Source organism: Elephas maximus, chromosome 15, assembly GCF_024166365.1.
Source record: "Elephas maximus indicus isolate mEleMax1 chromosome 15, mEleMax1 primary haplotype, whole genome shotgun sequence".
Classification (NCBI taxonomy): domain Eukaryota; kingdom Metazoa; phylum Chordata; class Mammalia; order Proboscidea; family Elephantidae; genus Elephas; species Elephas maximus.
In genome coordinates this window covers 27,221,560-27,229,376 of record NC_064833.1, presented here as the reverse complement: position 1 = coordinate 27,229,376, position 7,817 = coordinate 27,221,560, and the positions used below count along the sequence as shown (strand labels likewise).

Sequence of the window (7,817 nt, the reverse complement as noted above, 5' to 3'; positions counted from 1 at the left end):
TTAAGAAATTGATTAATATTGTTATGACTAGCAAAACAAACTTGCTTGTCAAGAAGTGGTGCTATTGTAACACCAGTTATGTACATGTTTCTGAATATGGAGTTGAAAAATTCCACAAAGAAATAAACCGTTTGTTTTATAAATTTTGTATATGATCACAATGATATTTGCCTTTTTATATCAGACCAGTTGGGTACAACTACACGTTCAGTTCTTTCTTGTCAGCCACAAAAGAACAAGCCAGCAGCACTATAATCATATGAGTCGTGATGTATCTGGTCCTGACCTGCAAAGTGAACCAAAATGCATCTTCAGATTGAGCATACCCTTGGATTTGTATCATGCTCTTTGTGAATTGCTCTTGCCCCCATCGGAAATCAGCTGTAGTCCAATTAATTGTGAAGGCTCTGCATCAAAGGACCGGAAATGACTGCGCAAGTTTTTAAGTATTATTTCAAGATGAAAAACACTCGAGATCTGTGAAGGGCCTACCAACAAACAGTGCATGACATATGAATGAAATTATTTCTGACTGCCGTGTCAGTACTATTTCTTTTGACTATCTCAGACCTTAAGAACAAAATTACATGTTTCAAATCAATTTTTTTACTTACTGATTTTCAAATATAAATTTTGTGTTAACGTCCAAATTTTAATGTAAGTTTTGTTTTATACATTTTATTTCTTTTCAACTATTCAAATTTACTTGCTAGGGTACAACCAAATTTCAAAAGTGACATTTTATATCCAGGGAAAATGAAATGGTAGCATCTAAGTGGAATGCAAAAACAAAAGCTCACAGAAGATAAAAAGGAAAGGATTTGTGAATCTCTAAAGACAATTCCAATATTAACTTCTTTTTAAAACGTAATGAATCAGAAGAGACTTCTTCCATTGAACACTAGAGTTTAACGGGTGCAAATCGTATACTAGTACCACTAGTGCTGAAATTTCTAATAGCACTGCAGATATAACAGAATTTGATCCAAATTTCGCATCCATTCCTTGCTGTAGTTAAAAAAAAAAAAGGAATGCTGTAGAAAGTGAAACTATTTTAGAATCTGAAGTTGTCGCATCTATAGACCCCATAAATAACAGAAATACAGATCCTGCCCCGTGGAATAATTTTTCTTCTAATGATATAAGTTATTGGATTGAAAGAGGGTCAAGTGATTGTCAGCATCAAGTGGACTATTTGAAAATTTCTGGATGGTAAACAAGGTCTTGTAGCCAGAAAATATTTCTAGGGTGCAAAGCTAATGGTGAAAATTATAAGAGGGAGTATCTACTCTATTCTCCATTAGTTGGCTCTGTATATTGTTCTGTTTGCAAACTATTCAGTCCTAAATCATGTAATTCTTGATTTGCTATGAATTTAGCAATTAGCACAACTCGAATATGATTGATAAACATGAAAATAGTTCAATTCGCAGAGATTGTATGTTGTCATACTTAAACTGAGGACATGATTTTGGCTTAACTCATGAACAAGAAACACAAATTAGTGAAGAACATCAGTATCTGAAAGCCATTTTGCAGTGCATCGTTGCTATCACTGAATATAGACTATCTTTTCAAGGAAGAAATGAAGTGTTTGAGTCCCTACAAAATGGAAATTTGGGGGTTTACTTGAACTTGTTGCTCAGTTTGATCCATTTTTAGCAGGTCACATCTCAAAATATGGTAACACAGGAAAGGGAAACCCATCATATATGGGCAAAACAACTTGTGAAGAATTAACAAACTTTATAAGTGACAAGTTCAATCAACTATTTTCAGTGAAATAAGTCTAGCTCAGTATTTCAGTTTGTTTGTAGATTCCACTCCTGATCTTTCTTACATAGATCAAGTAAGTATTGTTTTAAGATATGTATCTCCAACAGATGGATAGCCTGTCCAGCAATTCATCACATTTACTAGCTTAAAAAGTCATACCAGTGAAGAAATTGCAAATAAAGTACTTTACAATTTATGTCAAGTTTGCAAAATTAATTTTTTTTTTTTTTAAGTTCTGAGACCAGTCCTTTGGAAATAATGCCAATATGTCAAGGCATTATAAAGGCATGCAAAAGAAAATCTTAGAATGTAATGAATATGCCATATTCATACCAAGTGGTGCACATTCACTTAATCTTGTAGAACGTAGCACAGTAGCTTGTTGTCCAGAACCAGTTGAACTTTTCCTACTGTTCAGTTACTCTACACATTTTTTGCTGCCACTACTTACTAATGATTGGTACTTACAACATATTTAGGCTAAGATCAAGTGTTAAAATGTCTTTCTAATACACATTGGGAAGCACATGCTATGGCAACAAGTACAACCCTGGAATCGTATACTCAGATTCTAATTGCCTTAGAAAATATTGCTGAAGACTGGACACAAAAACGAGATATCAAGAGAGAAGCTGAAAACATCACCAACAAAATGCAAACACTAGAGTTTGTATTTATGTTGGTTATGGGGAATTTTTTTTTTTTTTACGGGGAATAATATATTGCAGCATTTTCATTGGACAAATCAAGTTCTCAAAGATTCAGAAGTAAATTTAAAGACATACACAGATCTCTACCAGTCATTGACAGGGTATTTACATACTTTAAGAGAAGATTTTTGAAAAATTTCAAAATAAATACTGCCAAATACTAATTGTCAAGCAATTCACCATTACAGGAACATCAGAAAAAAACAATAATGGAAGCATGCCAGAAGTATTGAGTGCCAGAGGTCAATTCCATGTAACCACATACTACACCATCATTGACGCACTTGAATCTTGCATGAAAAGAAGGGTGAAAGTGAATAAGACTTTTGTAATTATTTGCCATCTTTAACAATTTGGAAATACCTGATGAAGAATGCATGAAGACATCCAAAAAATTAGTGTAGGCTTATCCTGATGACTTAAATATAAGCTTTTATGAAAAAGTGCATCAATTTCATTCTTACACGAGCACAAAGTTTACAGATTCAGGAAAGACAAATTGACTCATGTAGGTATGTATGGTTTAATAATAGAAGATAAAATACAGTGTGTATTTCTCAATGTTGAAATTGCTTTATGCATATTCCTAACTTAATACCACAAACTTCATAACAGAATGCTCATTTTCATCCCTAAAGAGACTCAGAATCTCTCAGGATGCAACAATGATTCAAGAAAGATTCGATTCATTATCTTCTTTATGTATGGAACTATATATTGTTCAGCAGCTTAATTGCGATGAAATCACTGAAGAATTTGTAAGAGCAAAGAATAGAGATGTTTTTAATTTTAATATTAGAGGTGAAAGATCTATCTAAAAATAAAATGTAGTAATTTGTTGTAATATTTGTTTTCTGATCATTAAATTTTCTTTTATGTTTTTTCATTCATTCATTTATAATTATAATTATAGCACTTATTATAAAATAGGTATCAAAATTGAAGTATGAGCCATTTAAAGCAAAATTAGTGAAAGTCAATTTTTTGTTGTGGGAGATCAAAGGAATTTTGCATTGATTGTTGAAACGACTAAGTTCACTGACTCATTTTCTTGGTTTTAGAATATGTGAAATATTCTTTTTGTAGAAAATGTGGTATATGGTAAAGATCTTAGTACCCCACATCCACTGAAAATGTTATAATCCAGTTCACCTCATTCCACTAAAATGCTATATGCCACTTTTGTGTTCAATTGCTAATATTATAGTCATGTTTAAAAAGAAGTTACATCATGTATAGCTAACACACACGTATATACATCTAACGCATGTATCTCGTTCGAATATATGCGTAAACAGAGTAGGATGTATCACAGATTATCAATACTTAGGACCCTCACATGCCTTAATCTGGCTGTGCACCGCCCCTTTGGTTAGCAGCCGAATGCTTAACCACTGCACCATCATAAAACCACAGGTGTATCATTTTTTTTTTTAAACAGGCTAGATGTAGTTATTATAGTGAAATCCATATAAATTATCTCTCAAAATCTGTTTTCAATTGTGTCAAGCAATACTATATCATCAAATCATATAAATTGAAAAGATGACATAGAAGGATAGACAGATTGATAGATTAGATAAAGATAGTTAATAGATTGATAGAGGCATAGACATAGACATACTTTAATCATTAATGTAATTATTATTTTTATGATTCACTTTCTCATGTCCTCTTTTCCCCCCACCATGCATCTGAACACACTATAAGACAATAATCAAGTGTATAAATATAGGTTTTGATTATGTTAATTTTTGAGGAGAAAATACCCCCAGGGAATCTACATTTGTTTTTTTTTTAAAAGAGAAAAGACAAAGAGTAGAAAGAAAATTGACAGAGAAATCAGAAAGATGTGAAAAGGACTAGAACCTGTTTTTGATAAGCTGAAATGGATTATTCAAAAGTTACTATTTCATCCAATATCTGTTCTATTCTTCTTACCTAATTTTGTTTAAGGCAAAAATATTCCCAGTTCAAAAACAACAACAGCAATAACTAAATTTCACAGCCTTCCTTGCAGCTAAGAATAGCCAAATTCTGATCAATGAGATGTCAATAGAGCATGTATTAGTTTCCTAGAGCTGCTGTAACAAACTAAAATAAAGTGGGTAGCTTAAAATAAGAGAAATTTATTCTCTCACAGTTTTGGAAACTAGAAGTCTGAAGTCAAGGTGTCAGCTGAGCCATGCTCCCTCTGAAATCTCTAGGGAAGATTTCATCTTCCAGCATCTGGTGATCCCAGGCATTCCTTCGCTTGTGGAAACGTAACTCCAATTTCTACCTCCATCTTCACATGGTTGACTTCCCAGTGTTTAAGTCTGACTCTTCGTCTTTCCTCCTGTTTTTATAGGACACCAGACCCAGACTAGACCCGTGGCTACTGAGTTGATTCTGACTCATAGTGACCCTATAGGACAGAGTAGAACTGCCCCCACAGGGTTTCCAAGGAGCAGCTGGTGGATTTGAACTGCCAACCTCTTGGTTAGCAGTCGTAGCTCTTAACCACTACACCACCTACCCTACTCCAATATGACCTCATGTTAACTTAACTAATTACATCTGCAAAGACCCTATTTCCAAACAAATTCACATTCACAGGTACCAGAGGTTAGGACTTACACATATTTTTGTTGTTGTTAGGTGCCATTGAGTTGATTTTCAACTCATAGCAACCCAGAGTGACAGAGCAGAAATGCCCCATAGGGTTTTCTAGGCTATAATCTTATGGGAGCAGATGACTAGGTCTTCTCTCCCACAGAGCCACTGAGTGGGTTCGAACCACCAAGCTTTCAGTGAGCAGGTGAGTGCTTAACTGTTGTACCACTAAATCTCCTTACATGTCTTTTTTTGGGAGGGGGCAACAACTCAACCTATAACAGAGGAGATGCATAAGCAGGGAGGCATTTCTGGAAAGACAAGGCAAATGAACAGATTCAAAGTGTGCCTTTGGCCCTTTGACCTTATTTTTCCTGCCTAGGATGTGGGTGTGATGCTGGAGGCGTAACAGTCATCTTGTCACCACGAATCGATTTAGCTTAAGGATGAAAGCCATATGATAAGGCTAGCTAATGCCTATTTAAAAGCCAATAAACACTTTAAAAAAAAAAAAAAGGATTTTGTGAGGAAAAAAGGAGACACCAATCAAGGAAGTTACCTGAGGACTCTGTGCCCCACCGCACCCTGACCAATAAGACATAATCAGTTCACAGAGACTTCTGCGAATCAAAGACTAAGAGCAAAATACATTCTGGACAGTCAAGAGGCTGAATGGGATATAATATGATCTGAGATTACAGAAGAGTCAAGAAAAAATCACTCAAATTACTTGTTTTCTCTGAAATTGAAATTTTTTTTGAATAGATTGTGATTTGGTTGTAGAAAACATACTTCACTCTCGATTGTTTAAGTAGAAAGGGCTTTATTACAACATCTTGATGGTTTATTGAATTGTTGGGAAGGCTGAAGAAACAGAATTTAATTTGTGAAGTGACTTCTGAACTATGTCACAGATGTGGTCCACTTAGAGAGCCACTGTCTCATTCATGATCAGGAAGCCTACAGACCCAGAACCACATTGCCACTGCCATAATCAGTAAGATTCCGCACCAGGAAGCTGTTGCCACAGCTGCCAGCTATAGAACCAAGCTACTCCTAACACAGCCACTACCAAGATGCGTGATCCTCACCATGTCAGTAGAGGAAGGCGCAGACAGGAATTGAAGCTGAAATGGACGTCAAGTGCCAATCCACCATATCCACCAGGGCTGAGACTAGAGTGAAGTGAATGAGGCATCAAGAGCTCAAATGCTGAGGCAGCACTCACTTTTAGGGTCATGCATCTCCTTAATTTTTGTACCATAGGTACCTCTGTCTCCTCAGCCTAGTCCTGGCCCTGGTGTCCACCACGCTAATGGAACAAGAGGGACTGGTTTTACAGTACGTGCAAAATAGAACTAGGAAGTAAAATTAGAGATGGATAAAACAGTCCAAATATTGTGTGTGGGGCACGAGTTTCAATAATTTTGTGATTGTTAAATGTGTTTTTAAGGGAAATGTTTTGACCCCTTTAATCAGAGTTTAGGCAGCTCAGGCTATGTAGAGCAGCTACTGATGACCCAGATCACACCCTTTCAGCCCAACTCTGATTTCAGTTGTAGCTGTGGTGGATAGTTCTGAGTGATCTCAGACTCACCTGGAATTGAAACCTTGCTACCTGAAGTATGCACTGACCCTCTACCTGCCCCAGGACCTTCTCAAAAGCTTCAGGAGACCATTTGTATCCTATACAAGTGCAGCCTTCAGAGAGTTAATGGCTGCAGGGATAATCTGCTACCAATGGGAGGATGGATCCAGTGACTAAATGTTCCATTCCAGAGCTTCTCAAACTATCTGTGGTGGAAACTAGCTTTCTCTCTTTTTTCCTTTTTACATTTTTATCCAGGGGGAACCAACATTTTCAGTTCTGTAAAATCACATACTTAAATATTACAGCAATGTCAAATTGCTAGAAAAGATTCTAAAAAGTGTTCTCTGACTTTCTGAATTTATTTTGGTGTGGACTGGTAACAAACATTGGGGGGACAGACACTCATCTGCAGACTGTACTTTGAGTAGCACTGCTCTTGCCTTGGTCCTTCAGGACAGCAATTCTGGAAGCCATTCTATACACTTCTCAGTAGCTATTGGGTGAATCAAATCCTGGTTCCCATGGCAGTGACCTTAATAATCCACTCTTTTCTTGTTTTTTTTTAATGGGACACTTCACAAATTTGTGTGTCATCCTTGCACACGGGGCCATGCTAATCTTCTCTGCAGCATTCCAATGTTAGTATACACGCTGCCGAAGCAAGCACAATAATCCACTCTTATGTTGACTTTGCCTCCTTCCCTGACTCACTCTTCCCATCCTCTCACTCCTGCTTCCTGTATCACCCCCAAAATAAACAACCTGCACCCAAACCCTTGTCTCAGGTTCCACTCCTGGAAACTCAAAGTAAAACACTAGGATGTCTACAGTTCTGGGATTAGGAGACTGGATGGAGAAAAACTGTAATATATGGGACAGTACATCCATACAGAAAAAAGAAGCTAAATTACAAATAGACCAGTCTCAAATAACAGGAAAAGGGATTCTCATCACATCTATCACTCCTAAAATGAAATTAATATATTATAGATCCTTCCTGACATTTCTCAACTGTCATGAAAATAGGGAAAGATATATATATCTTTTTCACTTTTTTAATTGTTCTCTTATTATATGGAACATTATTGATGAAATCTGTTGGAAATGTTTACTCAAGGAAAACGAAAGATCTTATTAAAATCTAT

At 36.1% G+C, this 7,817-nt stretch overlaps 1 non-coding gene across 1 annotated transcript; it reads right to left on the bottom strand.

Annotated features, from left to right (window-relative positions):
• Positions 1 to 7,231: 7,231 nt before the first annotated feature.
• Positions 7,232 to 7,339, bottom strand: LOC126059110 (U6 spliceosomal RNA). Its single transcript, XR_007513371.1, has one exon. It is a non-coding gene; the product is annotated as a U6 spliceosomal RNA (small nuclear RNA).
• Positions 7,340 to 7,817: the final 478 nt, after the last annotated feature.